This window comes from Macrotis lagotis, chromosome X (assembly GCF_037893015.1).
Source record: "Macrotis lagotis isolate mMagLag1 chromosome X, bilby.v1.9.chrom.fasta, whole genome shotgun sequence".
NCBI lineage: Eukaryota > Metazoa > Chordata > Mammalia > Peramelemorphia > Peramelidae > Macrotis > Macrotis lagotis.
This window is the reverse complement of record NC_133666.1, coordinates 12,307,071-12,330,360: the sequence shown is the minus strand read 5'-3', so window position 1 is coordinate 12,330,360 and position 23,290 is coordinate 12,307,071. Positions and strand designations below refer to the sequence as shown.

At 37.1% G+C, this 23,290-nt stretch overlaps 1 non-coding gene across 1 annotated transcript; it reads left to right on the top strand.

The window, feature by feature from the left end:
- The first annotated feature begins 22,600 nt into the window (after positions 1–22,600).
- Positions 22,601–22,703, top strand: LOC141503670 (U6 spliceosomal RNA). Its single transcript, XR_012473007.1, has one exon. It is a non-coding gene; the product is annotated as a U6 spliceosomal RNA (small nuclear RNA).
- The last annotated feature ends 587 nt before the right edge of the window (positions 22,704–23,290 follow it).

Here is a 23,290-nt window from a genome sequence, read left to right as displayed (position 1 = left end):
TATAATTATACTTTTAGGGCTGGAATTAACCCTAGGGGCCATTGAGTTCAAATCTACTAAAGTATAACAGAAGAGAGAAGCAGTAACTCTAACTGAATTACAGTGTCATATATTAATTCAGAACCTTAAACAGAATTTGACCTCAGACAGACTTCTGGTCAAGATAGGGGAGAGAAGGCAGGCACTGTGCTAATGTCTCCTGATTTTCCTTCACATATAATGTGAAACAAAATTCTTAATAGAAGTCTGATTGACAAAATCCAGAAAGAGAAGGTAGGAGAAGTATGTATCTAGCTCAACACTAAGGGAGAGGACCTCAAATCAAAATAGACAGAAAAAAACCCTTACCAAATCTGATGAACACTTTATAAAAATTACCTCTTATGTATCTCTTTCCCTTAATCCTAATTCCTCATGCCAAAACTAAGTGGCACTAATATGTAAATATGTTTAACAAAATATGAATGTAAAATGCTAACTTGAATGTTCCCAGCTGAGGGGAGGGAGGTGGGAAAGGAGGTTGGAGGGAGGGAAATTTTGTAACTTGGAAATATACATGAACTGGATGAAAATAAATTAAAAAAAAAAGAAAAAAAAAGATTCTACCTCCCTTGGACGTTGTTGATTGTATCCTGTCTCCCCTTGACTCTGCTGTATCTTAATCCTCCATTTCCACCTTGATTTAACTTTGGCCTGAATACTGTCAGACAGGAAATGACATGTTAAAATTGGACATCAAGTACATTGAGACAGGAAGGACCAGTGTGTAGATTGCCATTGGAAGTTGCCTGGCTCTGAGGCGAAATACTACACCCCAAGCACCATCAATACTCATCTACAATGTGGGGAGGGTATGTAATGGAAGTACAGCCCTTTGAGCTCTCTTGCTTCTTCTGCTTCCCATCCAGAAGGATGGCCCTTCCTCTGGCTCTTCATTAAACCACATGGAGCTCCATGTGGGCTGGTTAACCCAAGCCTTATGTTTACCTGCTCTTTTCTCTTCCTTTCCAAACTTCAACTAAGTCTGCCAGCTGACCTGCTAGTTCAATCAGCAACCTACATGGTCTTCTCTTTAAACTCTTCTTAACTTTTCTATCACTTTCTTATGTGTTGTACCTTCTTTTAATAAATTTTTATTTTCTTTCCATATTTGCTTTCCCCAGGTCTAATAGGCAGAATCAAGCTCAAACATTCTAATGGCAAGCCAACCAGGAGAAATTTCTGCCCAGGTCTGGGGAACTGCATTGAGCTCCATAGGTGAGAAGCACACAGCTTTTTTAGATCCTAGATTTTTAGAAAAATAGCAAAACTATTGGACCTCTAACCTCCTTCTGTGGTCCCTGCTTAACCTCCTGGGATAAGGCTGATGTTGAGAGATTAGCAGAGGCCTGACTCAGACATGACCCAAGCACTAAATTCATTTGGTTTCAGCCACCCTTATGTGGGCCTGCCCAGTGGTGTTTCACAGTAGCCCTTAAATATAGGCCTGCCCTTTGTTGTTCAAACTGACCAGAGAAGGCAGTACTGAGTTTGGTTTATACCCCACTGTGGAGTGAGGGTTGTTAAGGAAGGCCATTTGGCATATGTTCAATTGACTTGCTTGCCTACCTAGAAGTTTAAGAGAATTAAAACATGGGGAAAATTTGGTCCCAAAGATCCTACTCCCCAGCTGTGTGCTAGCTCCTTGGAAGGAATTAGGTGTGATTAGCAAAACACCTGAGCTCCTGGAAATTCTCTTTGGGTGGAACTCTCTCTCTTTCTCTTTGAAATGCTCTCATTCTCTGTGGCCCCAACCCTGTGAAGGGGGCAGGGGGAAGGAGAAGGGAAATTCTTCCTTTTTAGAACTGAGAAACTCAAACCCATGTATCAGATGGAATGCATGCTTCCCTGCAGGAAGGGTAAGATTCCCCCAAAACTTGTTTTAACCCCATTGTTTAAAATAGGGGACCCCCATGCCTTCTTCTTGTTTGGGGAGGAGGGGAGCTGGGCAAACTACCATGTTTTCCTTAGACTACAGGTGTTTATCAATTCCAAGTCCCCCTCCCTAAAGACATTAGCTGGACTGAGAAAGCCCCCACCCTTGGGAGGGGAAATGGGCAATTTGATTGAGAAACCTCATGGTCAATTAGTTAAGAAAAAAGGGGAACATATTTTTTTCTTGGACTAGGAAATTCAGATTTCATCTTTTAATTAAACCTGTGCTAATAACTAATATCTCTGTAATAGAGTAACTGGACTTGAACTTCATCAAGTTACTTAAGAATGCATTCAGTTTTAACTATTGATTGGCTATTACAAAATCTTAATGAATATATATGAGGTTCCTCAAGAAATTCTAATTGAATCTAAAGAATATTTTTGACTGGTCTTGATGCAGGGAAAGATGAAGAGAATTATGAATGTAACAAAGAATTTGGGTGGAGATATAAATTGATTCTTGAGTTGTAAATTGACTTGAAGAAGAGAATTATGATTGTAACAAAAACAACTGTAATCTAAAAGTTGTTTGGGTGGAGACCCCCCCCCATTCTTAATGTACCACTGCTTCGTTGTTTAATATAAAATTTGTATCCTCATCTCTACCTAATTCCTGATTCTAGTGAGAGAAAGGGAGTTCACCTTTTGTCCTCTGGAGAGGCAAGATATAAACTTGGGTTGGACAGAAGCTCAGGGCTTCAGTCTTCTCTGACCATGGCCCAGCCAACACTGCTTTGCTGTCCTTTTATCTCTCTCTATTTCACTCTCTCCCTAGTCCTTCCTATATCTTTTTAAATAATTTTTTGTTTTATTTCCACCCATGCTTTCCTCATAGGCAGAACCGAACCCAAAATAGCTACCAGCTATTTGGTACATTCAAAAAATTATAATATAAATATATGTGTGCATGAATTTTTTTTAGGTTTTTTTGCAAGGCAAATAGAGTTAAGTGGCTTGCCCAAGGCCACATGGCTAGGTAATTACTAAGTGTCTGAGGCCGAATTTTAACTCAGGTACTCCTGACTCCAGGGCCGGTGCTCTATCCATTGTGCCACCTAGCCGCCCCTGTGTGTATGAATTTAAACATCAATTGGATGTTTTCACATCTCTCCACTGGCCTGGAGAGGTGGAAAAACGTTTCTATATTTTGGAGCTCTTGGTGCTGATCAGGGTGTCCAAAAATCTCACTTTGATAAATTTGAAATCTGACATTTGAAAGAGTTATCTCTGTGTTTGTGTCCCTGTCTGTGTGTGTATAATTAAGATCTGAAATAGTTACCTGAGTTAAATGTTACTCTTTTTAGTTTGGGTTTTGAATTTCATTGCTTAAAAAGGTCTAATTTAAAATTAAGTAATGAATGAACTTGGGATCTGAGTCTATCCCCTTATAACATTTGTACATTTGAAAGTTTGTAAATTGCAAAGTTTGTGAAATGAAGTCATCTGTGAACGAAGCTTTTGTTAACCTAATATTGATTGACAGATTATTCAATTTATGTTAATTTGAACTTTAAGGCTTAGTAAGGACTTTCTGCCCTCAAGAGACATTGAAAAGAGGGCAGAAAGGACCTTCCATAGGAAAAGGTCACCACCTTGTGTTTTAACAAAGAAATTATCTGAGAGCGAAATGAGAGTAATTTAGTCACCTTTGAAAGTTCTGTAATGTCTTGAGAATTTATATGTGTTATTAAGAAGGAAAATATAATTGGGAAAAATTGTATGTCAGGGAATTTGAAAATATTGAATCATATTTACTGATTTCTTTTGGGAAAGAGAAATATTGCACTAAATTTTGTCAATAATCTCAGTGCACTAAATACATTGTCAATAATCTCACAAGGTCTTTTGTTGGTAAAGGAAGAAAATTTGATTGATGAACAGGATGTATTTATCAGTTATGTGATAATTCTTTTATAACTTCAAAGAAAATACATTTACAGTGTTTGGTTCTCTTGTGAACATGTAAGCTATTTGAATACTGTAATGTTAAAGCCTGGAATTAACATGTGAATTCTTTGAAGGAGTGGTAAGGGAAATATCACAAATTATGACCCCTTCTGGGATAAATCTTTGGATTCATGTATAATATAACAATGGAAATATTATTTTTGTAAAATTTAGTAACTCATGTTGTTAATTGACTTAATTGCATTGGAATCAATAACACATGTTAGAAATTTAAGGTCACCTAAGATGTTCTAATGGCTTTTAAAGAATTTTGAAAGTAATAATTTGTATTTAGTAGATGGTAAGTAGTTAAAAGTTTATGTATAGAACTTTCTTGCTATATATGTAAACTGAGACTAAACTATGGTTATTTGCTTTGAGGGAAAAGCACCTATGTAACATGAGGAACATGAAATAATGATGATAATCTCAGATATCTCTGTATCAATCTCCAGGCAGATGAAATCTCAGATTTCTCTGTGGCACTCTCTAGCCAACTGTTAATTGAGAAGTATGAAGAAATGATAGGCAACCTCCTAGCCAGAAGGAGATGTTTAGTTATTTTAAGCATAGTTAATAAACAAATGGGTTCATTGCAAAAAGTTGATTTAATAAAAAATATGATTTAGTTTTATTGCATTTCATTTACAGCACTGGCCTTAGGTACATGAGCAGCAATTGAATGTTTTTTTCCTGGCTCTCTTATACCAAATTACAGCCTGACACACTCTTGATTCTCCTTAATGCTCAAGCCTCCTGAAACTCGAGTTATAGGTAATTGCTGTATTACAATGTATTTATAATTGATCTGTCTGACATCAGGTATGTTAAAATAGAAAGACAACAATATGTCAGTGAAGCCATTAGCGCTATGAGGTTTGATGTTAAATACTGCAGATGGAGTGAGTAGCCTTTGAAAGAACAACCCTAGCCTCAACTGGAGTAGGGTTCTCTTAAAGGAATCCCTCACCTGGCTCATTGAAAATGAACATGTCGGGGCAGCTAGGTGGCACAGTGGATAGAGCACTGGCCCTGGAGTCAGGAGTACATGAGTTCAAATCTGGCCTCAGACCTAGCTGTGTGGCCTTGGGCAAGCCACTTAACCCCATTGCCTTGCAAAAATCTAAAGAAAAAAAATGAACATGTCAAATTCCAGCCAAGATGGTGGAGAGAAGACAGACCCTGTGATATTGTTCTCTCTTTTCCCCACAGAAATAACACGAGAGAAACCCCTTAATAGAAATTCGATCAATAAATCCAAGAAAGAGAAGCTAGGAGAAGATTACTTACCAAGAAGGTCTATCTCAGGGGACTGTGGGTGAACCTGAAGATAAGAGCAGAGGACCAGTGCTGGGGACAGCAGCTGAGGGAGGCCAGAAGGCCAGCCTCAGTTGTGGAGATTTCGGTGAATTGGGGGGGGGTGGGAGATCCAGCTTTAGCTTCTGAGCCTTTGGCCAGGAGGAGAAGATCTATGGGAGGGTGAGTTCCAGCACAGGGTCTCAGAACTTGCCTGGAGAACAACCAGCTGGGCCGAGGACCTGATCTCCATACTTTCAGCAGAGCCCTTTGCCCAGAACACACAATAAATAACCCCCACCCCTACCTCCTCAGGGTGGCAGACCTCACTCAACAGAAAGAGATTAACTCCCTCCCCAGGGCTCAGTCCAGTTTTTAAGGTCAACTCAGGCCCTGCTGCTGAGGACCTCACTCCAGAGAAAGCAACCAGCACCCACCACTGGCTGGCCCTTGGAATTACTAAACCAAGTGGACAAAGCCTCTAGGATCATCAAAAACAAACCTCTGAGTGCCAGCTCCGTCCCCCAGCACAAGATGAATAAAAGGCCAGAGAAAAGGGGGGGCCTAGGGAGAAATATTTAGAAGAGACGGATCCTAACCCAGAGAGATCTGGCACTGTTGAGGAGAATATGAATTGGTCTCCAGTCCAGAAAGACTTCCTTGGAGAAATCAGGAAGGAGTTTAAAAATCAATTGGAAAAACTGGGAAAAGAAACCCAAGAGAAAATTAAAATATTGCAAGAGAAAATTAACATGTCGCAACAAGAAAACAAATCCTTGGGGGAAAAAATGGACAAATACAAAATGAGAATAACTCTCTCTGATCGTCAATTGGGAAAATGCAAAAAGAAAATAATTCTCTCAAATCCTCAATTGAGCAAATGCAAAAAGAAAATGATTCTCTTAAAACTACATTTAGGCGAATAGAAGAGTCCTTTAAAAATAGAATGGACCAGCTGGAAAAGTAGTTGCAAAAGATAAAGGAAGAAAAATTTTCTCCTCTAAAAAAAATGGAATTGGCAGAAACTAATGACTTCATGAGACAACAAGATTGTATTAAACAAAACCAAAAGACCAAACAAATAGAAAAAAAAATGCAAAATACCTCATCAGCAAAACAACTGACCTTGAGAATTGAGAAGGGAGAATCTGAGAATTGTTGGCCTTCCTGAGAACACTGAAAACAAAAAAAAAGCCTGAACTTAATATTACAGGATTTAGTGATAGAAAATTGTCCTGATATCATTGGAGCCAGAGGACAAAATAGTTAATGAAGAATACATCCCCTCCCAAAAAAGAGCCTAAAATGAAAACATCAAGGAATGCTGTGGCAAATTCCAGGACTATCAGATAAAAGAAAAAATCCTGCAAGCAGCCAGAAAGAAAGAAATTAAATACCGAGGAGCCATGGTAAGGATACACAGGACCTAGCCACAGCAACATTAACGGATAGAAGGGCCTGGAATGAGATATTCTGAAGAGCAAGGGAGCTTGGAACGCAGCAAACAATGCACTACCTGGCAAAACCGAGCGTCTCTTCCAGGGAAAAAGATGAACATTTAATGAAATAGGAGACTTCCAAGATTTCATAATGAAAAGACCAGAGCTAAATAGAAAATTTGGACATCAAACAGGGGGCTCAAGAGACACATGAAAAGGTAAAAAATAAATCTGCTACACAATAAGATGGAATTGGCTATATACCCACTTAGGAGAAAGAGTCTTATAACTCTTGAGAATTGTAACTCTATTGGAAAGAATATACATATTCAGAAGTGATGGACAATCATAAATTTTTTGTGACTCACACAGAATGATTTTAAAACAATACCTCTTTAAAAGGCAAGGCAGTAAGGAGAAGGGAGGTTGGAGGGAGACTGAATGGGGTAAATCTCCTTACATCAATAATTGAGGGGAGGAAGGGAAGAAGTGAGAACCACCTGAATCTTCATCTCTTCAGACTTGGCTTAAAGCTAACTTAGACATACTTAATAAAGTTAAGGAACCTATCTTACATTTCAAGCATTTAAAGGGGAAAATGGGAGGAGGAGAAAAAGGGTAACTAACAGAAAGAAGGGAAGAAGAGGAAAAGAAAAAGGGGAAGGGAGGTCAAATTAACAGGGCAAACACAGAAGGTGGCGGTATTCAGAAACAACACTGGGGAATATGGATAGGGAAAAAGGGGAAAAATACAAACAGGAGGAAGCTAGCATGGAGGGCAATAAAGAATTAGTAATTGTAACTTTGAATATGAATGGGATGAACTATCCCTTAAAATGTAAGCACATAGCAGAGTGGATTAAAAATCATAATCCTACAATATGCTGCTTACAGGAAACTCAATTGAAGCAGAGAGATACATATAAAGTAAAGGAAAAAGGTTGGAGAAAAATATATTTTGTTTCAGCTGAAGTGAAAAAAGCAAGGGTAACCATCCTTATCTCCAACAAAGCAGCTACAAAAATAGATAGTCTTACATCAGATAAGGAAGGAAACTACATCCTCCTAAAAAGGTACCATAAACAATAAAGTAATTTCAGTACTGAATATGTATGCACCTAATGGGACAGCATCCAGATTCTTAGAGGAGAAGCTGAAATATCTACAAAAAGACATAGAGAGCAAAACTCTACTAGTGAGAGAACCCAACTTCCTGCACTCAGATTTAAATAAATCGAATCATAAAATAAACAAGAAGGAAGTTTAATGAGGCAAATAAATTGTTGGAAAACCTAAACATGATAGACCTATGGAGAAAATTGAATAGGGATAGAAAGGAATATATTTTTTTTCTGCGATACATGGCATAAAAATTGACCATGTACTAGGAAATAAAAATATAATGATCAACTGCAGAAAGGCAGAACTAGTGAATACCACTTTCTCAGATAACAATGCAATAAAAATCATATGTAATACTGGTCCAGGGTAATAGGGACCTGGAACTAATTGGGAACTAAATAACCTCATTTTAATGAATGAATGGATCAAGCAACAAATTATAGGAAGAATTATTTCATCCTAGATAATGACAATAATGATACAACATACCAAAACCTATGGGATACACTAAAGGCAGCTGTCAGGGGATATATTATATTTTTAAATGCTTAGAGAAAGAAGAAATCAATGAACTAAATATGCAACTAACAAAATTAGAGAAAGAACAAATTAAAACCCCCCAATTAAATACCAAATTAGAAATACTAAAAATTAAAGGAGAAATAAAATCCTAAGCAAGAAAACTATTGAACTAATAAATAAAACCAAGAGCTGGTTTAATGAAAAAAAAACAATAAAATTGATAGATCTCTGGTCAATTTGATTAAAAACAAAGAAAGAAGAAAATCAAATTGCTAGTATAAATGAAAAAGGTGAAGTCACCTCCAATGAGGAAGAAATTAAAGTAATAATTCAGAATTATTATGCCCAACTCTATGCCAATAAATTTGACAATCTAAGTGAAATGAATAAATATTTACAAAAAATATAAGTTGCCCAGATTAAATGAAGAGGAAATTAAAAATTTAAATAACCCTATCTCAGAAAAAATATATTCAACAAGCCATCATTAAACTAGCTAAGAAAAATTCTCCAGGGCCAGATGGATTCACAAGTGAATTCTATCAAACATTAATGAACAACTGGTTTCAATTCTATATAAACTCTTTGGAAAAACAGGTGAAGACAGAACTCTGTCTAACTCTTTCTATTACACCAATATGGTGCTGATACCTAAACCAGGAAGAGTTAAAACAGAGAAAGAGAATTGACCTATCTCACTGATGAATATAGTTGCAAAAAATCTTAAATAAAATCTTAGCAAATGATTACAACAAGTTAACAATCGTTTAATACATTTTCACAAGTATGAATTATCCCAGGAATGCAGGGTTGGTTCAATTTTAGGAAAACCGTTAGTATAATTAATTATATCAATAACATACCTATCAGAAATCATATGATCTTATCAATAGATGCTGAAAAAGCTTTTGACAAAATACTGCACCCATTCCTGCTAAAAACACTGGAGATTGTAGAAATAAATGGATTGTTCCTTAGAATAATAAGCAGTATCTATCTGAGACCATCAACAAGCATTAAATTCAATGGGGAGAGGCTAGAGGCATTCCCAGTAAGATCAGGGGTTAAACACGGATGCCCATTATCACCACTACTATTCAATATTGTATTTGAAATGTTAGCCTCGGCAATAAGAGAAGAAAAAAAAATTGAAGGAATTAGGATAGGGAACTAGGAGACAAAAACTGACTCTTTGCAGATGACATGATGATCTACCTAGAGAATCCCAAAGTCATCTAAAAAATTACTAGAAATAATTAGCAACTTTAGCAAAGTAGCAGGATATAAAATAACCCTCATAAATCCTCAACATTCCTATATATGACTAGCAAGATACAGCAGAAAGAGCTAGAAAGAGAAATCCCATTCAAAGTAACCTCAGACAATATAAAATACCTGGCAGTCTACCTGCCAAGGCAGACTCAAAAACTATTTGAAATCAATTACAAAACACTTCTCACACAATTTAAATCAGATTTAAATACCGGGACAAACATCAACTGTTCATGAATGAGTCGAGCTTATATAATAAAAATGACAATTCTATCAAAACTAAACTACTTTTATAGCACCTTACCAATCAAAATTCCAAAAAATTACTTTAATGAGTTAGAAAATGTTGTATGTAAATTTATATGGGAGAAATAAAAAGTCAAGAATTTCCAAGGATTCAATGAAAAATGCAGAAGAAGGTGACTTATCCTTACCAGATCTAAAATTATGTTATAAAGCATCAGTCCTCAAAACTGTCTGGTATTGTCTAAGAAACAGGGTGGTGGACCAGTGGAATAGACTAATTGTAATAGCAGGAAAGGATTATAGTAATTTGCTGTTTGATAAGCCCAAAGAGTCCAGCTATTGGGGTAAAAATTCTCTCTGATAAAAACTGCTGGGAAAATGGGAAGTTAGTATGGAAGAAATTTAGATTAGACCAACACCTCACACCCTATACCAAGATAAGATCAAAAGGGATAGAGAATTTAGATATAAACAGCAAACAATTTTGTAATCTTAAAGGCTGTTAAATCTTTTCAAATTGGGTGGAGTTCCCCTACTCTTGAGATGTAAATCAACTACCATTCTTTCATTGTTAAATGTAAAATTTGTATCAAGATCTCCTCAGGCTTTGACCCTCTACCTAATTCCTGGTCCAGTACAGGGGAAGGGAATCTACCTTTCTCCCTCTGAATAAAGGGCAAGCCCCTAAAAATCTGGTTTGGACTCTGCTTGGGGCTAGATGTATCTGTCTCTCTGGCCCAGTCAACTCTGCTTGATTGTACTTTTATCACTGTCTCTCTCTTTACAGCTTTCTTATGTGTTGTAACTTCTTTTAATAAATCTTTATTTTTCTTTCTATACCTGAATTTTTGGGTCTGAGTCATGATTCATCTTGTGGCAGTAATAGAACCCAAGTAGCCAATGACTACAATGTGAGGAGCATTTACTTCCTTGTCCCTTTAATTTAGTATTGATTCTTCTTTTAAACATTAATTGGCTCAGACAGGATGAAAAGATCATTTTTTTTTCTGTTTGGGCCAGAAACCTTCCAAGATTTTCCCCTCTCAGATTGATTATTTTTTTTTTTTTTACTAGATAAAAGAGGTTTTCTTTGCTTCATTTCTTACTTAGGCTTAATCACTGAATGGGACTTGGCTCAGTCAATTTGAGACATGTTAAAGAATTTAGATGAAAACGACCAAGAATCAAAGGGTAACAAAAATGTGCATCCCCTTTGATCCAGCAATACCACTACTGGGTCTGTACCCTGAAGAGATGATGAAAAAGGGTAAAAACATCACTTGTACAAAATATTCATAGCAGCCCTGTTTGTGGTGGCAAAGAATTGGAAATCAAGTCAATGTCCTTCAGTTGGGGAATGACTTAGTAAGCTGTGGCATATGTATATCATGGAACACTATTGTTCTATTAGAAACCAGGAGGGATTTGCATGAACTGATGCTGAGTGAGATGAGCAGAACCAGAAGGACATTGTACACCCTAACAGCAACATGGGGGTGATGATCAACCTTGATGGACTCGCTCAATCCATCAGATCAACAATCAGGAACAATTTGGGGCTGTGTTCGATGGAGAATACCATCTGTATGCAGAGAAAGAACTGTGGAGTTTGAACAAAGACCAAGGACCTTTAATTTAGGAAAAAAAACTGATATCATACTTGGCTGATCTTGCTATCTCTTATACTTTGTTTCTTCCTTAAGGATATGTTTTCTCTCTCATTACATTCAATTTGGATCAATGCATACCATGGAAACAATGTAAAGACTGGCAAATTGCCTTCTGTGGGGGGTGGGGGGAGGGAGTAAGATTAGGGGAAAAACTGTAAAACTCAAAATAAATAAAATCTTTAAAAAAAGAAAAAAGAAAATGACCAAGGTCTCCACTTAAAACCAGTTTCTACAAAGAATAAACCTTGGGGTTTTTAAAGTGCTTGATTTTGAACTACAGGAGATCAGTAGAAATTTTATTCAGTATCTTCACTAATTAAATTTACACAACAGGAGAAGTCTCTAGGGAAGAACATTTTGATAGAGTAGTGTATAAATGCACATATTATTCTACTTATGTGTTATAAATGAATGAAAAGAAAAACCTGCTAGAGTGAGAGAAAATTGTACATTTTATTCGCAAACCTTGCAAGATACACCTTACACCATACGGGTACCTCACTCCTAGGTGTGGGGCACACCTTAGTCTCAGGAATCAGGCAATTTATTGTCCTCAGAAACTCTTTCCCCTCCTTCTTGGATGTTCATAGGCTCTCGGAGTTTGAGGTACAATCTAGAAGGTCCTCCCCTTCCATGATATGCCCCTAATATGATCCCCTCTCACATCATCTAACACATGATATGCTATAGAACCCCAATTGTCACAGGGGGTGTGTGGGTTAATATTCAATTACCTAATTGTGCAAATTCAGTAGCATTAGATCAAGATCTTTAGGTCACTCTTGACCTTTGGGGTTTGGTATTCCTGCAGTGGGATTAGGAAGACTCCCGCAGTCTTGTGATTGGCTGGGCCATTCCCCCTTTGTAAAGGATTCCCTAAGGTTCCCCTCCACAGCCTGTGAAGACCAAGTCCCTACCTTTCTCACATTATGTATGCATGTGTAGTGAAAACTGTGTAGTGAATAACTTTTGATCCATACTTTGACAATAATGAGGGTGCCATAGTCTAGCAGTACATATGCTGTGCAACAAAAGTCATAAACCGAACCCACTTCTACAAATAAAATCTCTTAGCATTGATTTGGTTTTTTTTTAGATCAATGGGTTTATTTCACATATTAGGAATAGATTATCTCTTATAAAAACTCACGTACGAATCCCATCATAAAAGAGAACTTGCTTATTAGCACCTGCGCGTAAGCTTACTCAACTGGGAAAGATAAAGTTTCAATATTCATTCTTGCTACGACAATCACAAATTTATCTGTATAGTTATTGTTTGACTACGGAAATCATTGGACGATTTAAATCCGAGATCGGAGATCTGGTAGAGAGAACTCCTGCTTTTTACTTGACCAAATGTTACAATTCTGCTGATCACATTTTGTTAAAGGTGACAAAAACTGACATGTGCCGATCCTCAGCTGAGTTGCCTAGGTGGGGATTGATTGAAAGGATTAAAGTAAATTATCTTAAAACAAAATCAATTTTTAAAACTAACAAAATGGCTAAGAAGGACAGGGAATAATTTTATCACTGGTTTAGCGAAATGGTAAAGAGAGAATGTAAATCTGAAAAGGCCTCACTCAGATCTCATAGGAAAATTTCTCCTCCTCTATACACCCCTCCCCTTATAAGACAGTAGATGCAAAAAGCCTCCTGCCTGCTCCAGTTTCTAATTCTCTTCTGACTTTAGTTTCAGCCCCTCCCCATAATGAACCAGGAGAACTCACAACCCAAAATCTTTTCCCTTCCCCAAAAGTTTCTTATGAGGTCTCACGAGATAAAAGCCTGACACCTGAACCTGTTGGGACTTACCCTGTTGCGATGATAAATAGACCATGTCCTCAGATCAGATGGAGATGGACAGATTACATCTGGTATTACCTGAGCAGTGGATTTTTCAAAAATCAAAGCTGTTAGTCAAAAATGTATTTCAATTTTTTTATCATCTAGCAGAGGCTTTTTAAAGATTTTATTTATTTTGAGTTTTACAGTTTTTTCCCTAATCTTACTTCCCTCCCCCCACCCCTCACAGAAGGCAATTTGTCAGTCTTTACATTGTTTCCATGGTATACAATTGATCCAAATTGAATTTGATGAGAGAGAAATCAGATCCTTAAGGAAGAAACAAAGTATGAGATAGAAAGATCAGACAATGAGATATCAGGTTTTTTTTCCAAAATTAAAGGTAATAGTCTTTGGTCTTTGCTCAAACTCCACAGCTCTTTCTCTGGATACAGATGATCTGTATTCTCCATCACAGATAGTCCCAAATTGTCCCTTAGTGTTTCACTGATGGAATGAGGAAGTTCATCAAGGTTGAAAATAGGAGTGTATTTGGAAAAAGAGAATAAGCTTATGAAGCAAAAAATTCAGTAAGTTTGCATGTAAAAGATACTTAACTATAAGGTTAACTTTAAGAGAAGCTGTTGTTTTATGTTGCTTTAAGAGAATGAGATGTCAGCATGTTGTGTTTCATGTAGATTAAGAATTTAATGTTTGCATTATATCTTAACTGCCAGATACCCTTTCCAGTGATATTGTAAATGTGGAAATCATTGGAAAATGATGAGGAAATGGAAAATTATGTAACCCTAATGAGATGACTTATCAATAAGTAAGATTGAAGGGTGTTGTCAAACATGTGATCTGCTTTTGGAAATGTAAACTGTTTTACTGTAATGATGTCAAAGCTGGGATTAATGATGGTTAATGAGGGAAATTATCAAAGCATGACCCTCTGGGTTCCCCGAAATTTTAAATGATGTGTTGGACCTTGCTCTAGATCTGCAGGTCCAGGTATAAATGTAATAATGGAAAGATTATTTTATGAAATCTAGTTCTTTTTTTTAGGTTTTTGCAAGGCAAATGGGGTTAAGTGGCTTGCCCAAGGCCCCACATCTGGGTAATTATTAAGTGTCTGAGACCGGATTTGAACCCAGGTCCTCCTGATTCCAGGGCCGGCACTCTATCCACTGTGCTACCTAGCATCCCTGAAATATAGTTCTTAATGTGTTACACTTATGACTGTTTTGTTAAATTTAGAGCCCTCAGCCCCTGAATTTCCACACCCCATCCCCCCACCGGTCACCAGGTCCCATCTGTTTCCCCTTGGAAGATTACTTCCCTAGATCAAAAGGGGGGGGATACAAGAGCAGGGAAGGGAATGAACATTCCTAAACCTGTCTCCCCTTCTCCCTGAACCAGTCTACTCCCCTCTGGGAAGGTTCCTTCGCTGAATAAAAAGGGGAGAAGAGGGTAGGGGGGGGCTGGCAGAAAAATCCTTATCTCAAAAAACAACAGAGAGAGACAGGAGAGCTCAAGTACTTAAGACTTAAAGGGAAAGAGGGATGTGTGATTGGGAAAGGAAAAAAATCTAAGATCCAGGGGTTAAGAGACTTCTGTATTGAAAGGAAATCACATTTAATGAATATCTGCTGGCCATGTGGCCTGAGTGTTGAGTCTCATTGTTGCTAAAGTTTCTGAACTAGAGTTTTGGGAAGCGCACTGAGGGTTTAAAAGAGGGACATTCTGTGACATTCTGACAAAATTTGTAGAGAATGGGAGGAATTAAATAACTTAGATTGTTAAATTAGCTTTTAGTTGTATGCTCAATTCATTAAGCTGTTCACATACATTTTGGTATGTTGTCTCATTAATCTCATTCTCCTTGATGAAATTATAGATTTTTCTGTGATTTATGCTTTAACCCACTCATTTTTATGGCTAGATAATTTCATTTTTAATTAATTTTTAATCTCTTTTCATGACCCTTTCTTATATATAACTTTTATTTCATCATGATCTGAAAAGGATACATTTAATATTTCTGCTTTTTTGCAGATGATGAGGTTTTATACAAGGTAAATTTTTGTGCAGGTGCCAGGTACTCCATAGAAAAAGGTATGTTTTTTTTTAATCCCCATTCCATTTTCTCCAGAGGTCTAGCATATCTGACTTTTCTAAAATTCTAATCACCTCCTTAAATTCTTTATTGTTTATTTTGTGGTTAGATTAATCTAGTTCTAAGAGGGGAAAGTATAGATTTACTGTCAAATTCCTCCATGAACTCATTCAATTTCTCCTTTAAAAATATAGGTGCTTGAACCAAGAGAGCATTGTACACATTAACAAGAACACTGTGAGTTGATCAACCTTGATGCATTCAGCTCCTCTCAACAATCCAGAGAGCTAGAACAACCCTATTAGATCAGCTATGGACAATGTTATCCTCATCCAGAGGAAGAAAAACAAAACAAAACCAAAAGAAAAAAACCCTTCAGAATATGATGAACACTATATTCACTTTTTAAAAAATTTCTCTTATTTACTTCTTTCCCTTAGTCCTAATTCTTCACACTGAAAATGACCAATCTGTAAACATGTTTAACACAAATATGTATGTACAATATTCACCCGACTGTTCACCACTGAGGGGTAGGGGGTGGGAAAGGGAGGGTAGAAGGACATTATGTAATTTAAAAATGTACACAGGCATATGGATAAATGTTGAAAAACTTTTGTTACATGTATTTAGAAAAATAAAATATCAAGTAAAAATATGGGTGCTTTACCATTTGCTGTAAACATGTTTAGTATGTTGTTTAGTTTGTTGTCTGTGGTTTCTTTTAGAAAGATGTAGTTTTGTGCCCTCCATCCACTCTTATTTTCTTATAGGGTAAAATATATTTCTATAGACAACTTATAACATCCAACTAATTTTTACTCACACCCTCTAGCTGCATAGTCTTTCTGACGGCCCTAATAGCAATACAGTTTTTAAGAGTTACAAGGTGAACTTTAATCTTATTTCAATTTTACTGTCATTTACCTTTAAATGCTTCTCTTGTGTTTTACATTTGAAAATCAAATTTTCTATTCAGCTATGATCTTTTCAACAGGAATGTTTCAATGTTCCCTTTTCCATTGAAGGGCCATTTTACTCTGAAAGATTATGCTTAGTTTTGCTGGCTAGTTGATTCTTGGTTATAAACCAAGTTCCTTTAACCACCCAGAATGTCATATTTCAAGACCTCTGATTTTTTGATGTGGAAGTTGCCAAATCATTTGTCATCCTGTCTGTGTTTCATTTACATCTGAACTGTTTCTTTCTAGTTGCCTGCAGTATTTTCTCCATGATCTGAGAGTTCTGGAATTTGGCTATAATATTGCTAGGAGTTTTCATTTGGGGATCTTTCAGGATGTGATCATGTAATTTCTTTCATTTTCTGCTTTACTGTCTGATTATAAGATATTAGGACAGTGTTTCTTGATAATTTCTTTTTTTGGTATTATTTTTGCAAGACAGTTGGATTAAGTGACTTGCCCAAGGTCATACAAATAGATAATTAAGTGTCTGTGGCTGCACTTGAATTCAGGTCATCCTGACTCTAGGACCAGTGCTCTATCCTCTGTCTAGTTGCCCCTTCTTGATAATTTCTTGAAGACAATGACCTCATTTTTTAATTTTTTTTATTTATTTAAGGCAATGGGGTTAAGTAACTTGCCCAAGGTCACACAGCTAGTGTCTGAGGCTGGATTTGAACTCAGGTCCTCCTGACTCCAGGACTGGTGCTCTATCCACTATGCCACCTAGCTATCTGGACCAATATCTTTTTTAAATAATTTCAGGTAGTCCAGCAATTCTGAAATGATCTCTCCTGAATCTATTTTACTGGTCTGCTGTTTTTTTTCAAATGAATTGTTTTATTTACATATTCCATTTTAAATTCTTTTGATTTTGTTTCATTTATTCTTGCTGTCTGAGAGTCATTAAATTAGCTTGAACTTGCTCAATTCTAATTTTTAAGGAATTGTTTTCTTCAGGTAATGATTCTATTTCTTTTTCCATTTGACTTATTCTACATTTGAAGGAGTTGTTTTCTTTAGTTGATTTTTGTACCTCTTTTGCCCTTTTCTTGAGTTTCCTTTACCAAGCTGGTGATTCTTTTTTCCTGATTCTCTTATATAACTCTCATTTCTCCTTCCAGTTTTTCTTCTGTATCTCTTATATGATTTTTAAAAATTCTTTTGGTTACTTTCATGAGATTTTTTTGCACCTGAGATCAATTTATATTTCTCTTTCAGGCTTTGCATGTAGATATTTTGACACTGTTGTTCTCTTCCAAGTTTATGTTTTCATCTTCCCTATTGCCACAGTAGCTTTCTAAGGCCAGGGTTTTTTCCTTATTTTTCAGTCTAAGTTGTGATTTTTAAAATTTGAGTTCTGTTGTTGGGGTACAGGGAATTCTATCCCCAGTTTATTGTATAGAGAGTCAGGTTCTGGTCCCTGGCTTGGTGCTCAGGGGCCTCACTTGCCGGCTGTGCCTAAACCTTCAAGGCTTTCCAGACTCTGTCACTAGATGGATTATTCATGAGATGCTACTTTTAACATAAGATATTTCAGGAAACCATACCACAACTACAATCACCCCATGAAAACCACAAAGTAAGGCAAAACACGTCCACAGTTGTTCAATGTTTATTGTATCACTGAATTTTATGCATGCCAATGGAGGTAACATAGAAGTAAACTTTGAACATAATCCAGGAGTGTGTGTGTGTGTGTGTGTGTGTGTGTGTGTGTGTGTACATGTATTGGAGTCATGGAAGGAGAAAGCTTAAGCCTCATAGTTTATGAGGGCCCTCTAAGTGGTCTTATTGCCTCATAGACTGAATTGTAACTGTCTCCAGTGCATAGTCAGGAAAACCTGAATTCAGAGTCTACCTTTGATATAATTTACATGACCCTGGACATGACCTGTTTCATACCAGACTGGGCTAATGAAACTCTATGCTGGGAGGGTTTTCCTGAAGCTCTCCCATCTCCATTTCAAAGGGAACAAACTTTTAAAGATGAGGTCATCCAAGTGATGGCATTCTTATGATATACTGAAATGGAAAGGCATTCGATTTGATATATGTTGATTTATTAAGGTTAGTGGGGCTAATTGTGTTGTAGAAGGGAATTTGCTCATGATACCATCCCTGTGGTGGCAACAGGACAGAGTGAAGGATCCCCATAGTCCCTTTGTGCCAGGTCAGTTAGTATAAAGAAAGAGAATAAAAAAGGCCAAAGGTCTAGGATAACCAGTGGTCAAGTGCAAATTTTCCAATGGGATAGTTGAAGCTTCTCTTACTGTTTACATTAAAAGTAACTTATACTAAAAAAAGTAATTGATACTCCCTATGGAATTATAGGTGCTGCTCCCTTTGAAATGGAGATGGGAGAGCTTCAGGAAAACCCTCCCAGCATAGAGTTTCATTAGCTCAGTCTGGTACGAAACAGGTCATGTCCCACCATACATGAAGATGATTGAAGAGATGTTTGCTAGGGCAACTAGAGCTTTTCCTCAGGATGGGTAGTGAATTTATTAAGGGGCTGATAACTTATTGAGAACTTGAAGAATTTCTGTATGCTGAGAATGAGCTCTTTTCCTGCTCTTTCCAGTGGCTTGATCTCAGTCTTTTGGGATCTCTGAATCTCTTCATCTAGGTATCTCAGTGGTTAGAGCACTGGGTCTGAAGTTAAGAAGAGCTGAGTTTAAATCTAGCTTCAGGCACTTACTACCTATGTGACATTGGGCCAGAGCAAGTCAGAATATTTTAAGTCAAGCACTCTTTCATCTTTCTGTCTCTTCAGCAAGATTGATAACCTATCTAACTGTCTCTGTGATTCTCCAGAGTTATCTGGACTTGAGTGTGAGTATGCTACTAACATGAGTCCAAAGCAGAACTTTAACTCTGAGCCTTTCTGACTCTGAAGGTGGCCCTCTGTCCTTAGGCCTCAGACAATCCCCCTCTTCCATTCATACACACTCTAAGCATCACCTATTCCATGAGCTTTTCCTGATCCCAACTGCTAGTGGCCTCAGTCCCAGACTGCCTTGTACTTTGCCTTTATTTGCATTTATTCTCTATATGTTTGAAAGTATTTTCTATCCCATTAGAAGGTAAAAACTTCTAGTGGTTAGGAATTGGGTCACTAACAGTGTTTCCATCTCGAGAACGCAGCACAGAGTCTGTAATCCAATAGATACTTAAGAAATGACTGTTAATTGCTTCAATTAGCCACCTGTCTTTCTATGTGCCCAACACAAAGGAGGAGCTTAATCTATAGCTATCAAATTAATAAATTGATAATAATAAATTATGACTTATTTATATATCTCATTTACCATTGTCATCATTATCACTTTATTCCTATTATTAAATGGATCACAGGTCTGTTAACGGAGTGGGCTAGGAGATGGTTCAAGAACATGGGGGCCAGAAGAGAGAGCAGAATGAAGATTAGGTGGGTATCAGGGTCAGTCACATGATGGCTTGGCAAGAACCATGAAGAAGACTATGTAAAGAACAGACATAGGTAGACTGGACACAGCCACTGAGAAGAAGGACATGTGGATTGAGGAAAGACACCTGATATACAAGCATGGATGGACAGAAGACATACAGATGTCAGATACAGATAAACAAACAACCAAAAGTCTCCTCTCTCAGCACTGGAAGTCTCAAGGCAAGTCCTGATCCTGAAATTGCAAATGTGGAAGTAATCACTGCACCTCCAAAACTGCTTTCTTTCCTCCTCTCCAGTTATAACCTTTAGATTCTTGACCAAATTTTAAAATATTTTCATGGATGTTTTCTATTTCTTACACTATGGTATCCCATGTATCCCTCTCTCTCCCTCTCCTCTTTCCTGAGAGCCATACCATATGACAAGTGGTATTTTTGTTTTAGGAATGAAAATAGTCAACCTCACTATGTAGTAAACAGAGGAAAAGATATTTGTGGCAGGAGACACTCTTTCAGGGATCATTTCAATTGCCACAGGTTTGCTCTCTATGGAAACACATCTATCCTCAGAATATTCAGTGGACAAGATACTTAAAGGGGGAGACACATACTCTGAGAACATTCTAGTTACAACAGATTTACTCTCTGAGGAAGAACATCTACCTTCAGAACACTTAGAGGAAAAGATACTTGTGGCAGAAGACACTCTTTCTGGGAACATTCTGTTATAAAAAAGGAACTGGGAAGTTTTCTGAGTAAAGAAAACTAATATTTAAAATAAAGGTAGAATCTATAGTCTGCCCTGTACAGTCTGAAAGAAAAATCCTAAGCAACTCAATAACTGTATACTTTTTTATAAGGAAAGATGATACACATATTTTGTAAAAATTTTATCATTATTAGACCAAGTAGAAGGATTTTACATAGAAAGAGACTTTGGAAGTCAGGCAATTAAGTAGAGATGATGTAAAATAAATGAATAGGCAAGAAATATCGATACCCTTATAGAAGGTAGAAGGGAGAGAAAGAATGGGAAAAAAATCTTACATAAAATAGGTGTGCAAGTAAGAGCTTTTACAGTGGAGAAGAACATGGGGATCTCTGTTTGAACCTCACACTTCTAAATTGGTTCAAAAAGGGAAAATGTTAACTCAATTGTTCATAAAATTCTATCTTACCTTACAGGTAAGTAGGAGAAGGGGATAAGAGAAAGAAGAAAAAGGGAGAAAAGGGTGGGCTGATAAAAGGAGGCAGTGGATATATGCAAAATTGCTATTAGAAAAGGGACAGCATAAAAAAGAGACAAGGAGAAACAGAAGAAAATAAGATGAAGGCAAAAAGCATAATTAGTAATCATAACTGCGAATGGGATGAGCTCATTCATAAAATGGAAGCAGGTAGCAAAATGGATAAGAAACCAGAATCCATCCATTTGTTTTGTTTTGTGTTTACAAGAAATATACTTAAAACAAAGAGTGAAATACATTTAAAATAAGAGACTGAAGCAGCTGTTGTACCTCAACTGAAGTAAAAAATGTAAGAGTAGCAGTGATGATAGCAAACTAACCCAAATTAAAAGGCGTAAGCAGGGAAACTACAACCTGTTCAAAGGAACCATAGATAATGAAGTAACATCAACAGTAAGGTGATATGTGAGAAAAGGCATAGCATTGAGATTCCTAAGGGAAATGTTAAATGAATTACAAAAGTAGTGGAAGACCTCAACTTTTTCCTCTGAGAGCTAGATCAATCTAACCATAAAATAAATAGAAATTCAGATGGAGAAATAGAATCTTAGAAATCTCAGATAAGAGGTACTGCTGAAGAAAACTTAATAGGAATAGAAATGAATATAGCCAAATCTTATTTTCTGTAAAGTTACATTATGCAAACTGGACTTTATGTAAGGAAATCTGAAAGAAATCTGTGTTCTAAAAAGGCAACTTTATAAACTTAACCATACAGTACTGGGATCTCTTTCTGCTCCTGCCCCTTGGATTGCTTCTCTATGGCCTCCTACCATCCATACACTCCACCATACCCCCCAAAAAAATCTTTTTAAAAAATCCTCCAAGGGAAAACAGAAGGACCTACAGAGAGACAGAATCAAAAGTTTTTGTCCTGTGCTATTGTCTTTTATCAGTTTTCTTTGGAGTACAGTGTGTGTCCAGGGTCCCTTGTGAATCACCTGTCTTCTCCTGAAGGTTTTCATGTCTGCCCCAGCTTTGTGCTTGCTGGAATGTTCTTCCTTTCATTTCCAGCCAGGGTCTCATGTGGTTTGCCCCAGCAGGCATATGATCCTTCTCCTGTTCTTGCGTCTCTGTGTCTAATCCCCATGTGTACCTGAACCATGTCCTGGCCTCTCCTCCTTGGTGGTGCAATGACCCTCCTCCTCCCTCTTGCCCTTTTTCACATCTACAGGAAAATTCACATAATGTAAAAATTGCTTGATGCAAGTATCTGCAGAATGATCCACCTATGTAAAGTGAAAACTGCTTGTATACCTTTTCACAGCTGTATTTCTCAGCAGGTTCCCCATAATTGACCTAGAAATCTGTGCATATGCATACCTTTCCATCCAGAAATGCTCATTACTAATTTTGTACCCCAAGAGATCAAAGAAAAATGATCCTATTTGTACAAAATATGTATGGAAGCTCTTTTTTGTGGTAACAAAGGATTTGAAATTGAGGGATGCCCATCAATAGGGAAATAGCTGAGTAAGCTGGGGTATATGATTGGGACAGAATATGATTTTGCTAAAATAAAGGACAAGCAAGATGGTTTCTAAAAATCCTAAGAAGTCATGTTCGCTTTGGCAGCACATATACTAAAACTGGAACAATACAGAGAAGATTAGCATGGTCTATGCACAAGGACGACATAAATTTATGAAGTGTTCCATATTCTTGAGTGGTCTGTCCGGAACCACGGGGCCAGGTGGTTGCTAGGTCTCTGGGATGGTATGTGGACTTGAGGCCTCTTGGCCCCAGGGCCGGTGCTCTGTCTTCTGTGATACTCAGCTGCCCTATAGTACATTTCAGAAAAGGGACAGAGTGAAAGGAGAGAGAAAATATAATATATGGTAGTGGGGAGGAATGGATGGGAGTTACAATCAGCAACAGCAACTGTGGAAAAATATGGAAGTAACTTCTGTGATGGACTTATGATAAAGATGTGATCCATCTGAGACCAAGCTGATGGTATCAGAACACAGACTGAAACACATTTTTTTCTCTTTTTTTACTTTTTTTCTCATGAAGTTTTGTATTTTTGTGGGGGAGGGGGTATCATGTTTAATCTTAAACAAGAATATTTTAGTAATGTATAAATAAAGTTGTATTAACCAAAAAAAAGAAACCAGGAGGGATGAGAAATCAGGGAAGCATGGAAGGATTTGCATGAACTGATGCTGAGCAAGATGAGCCAAACCTAAAAACATTGTACGGGACTTGCTCATTCCATCAGTACAACAATCAGAGACAATTTGGGGCTATC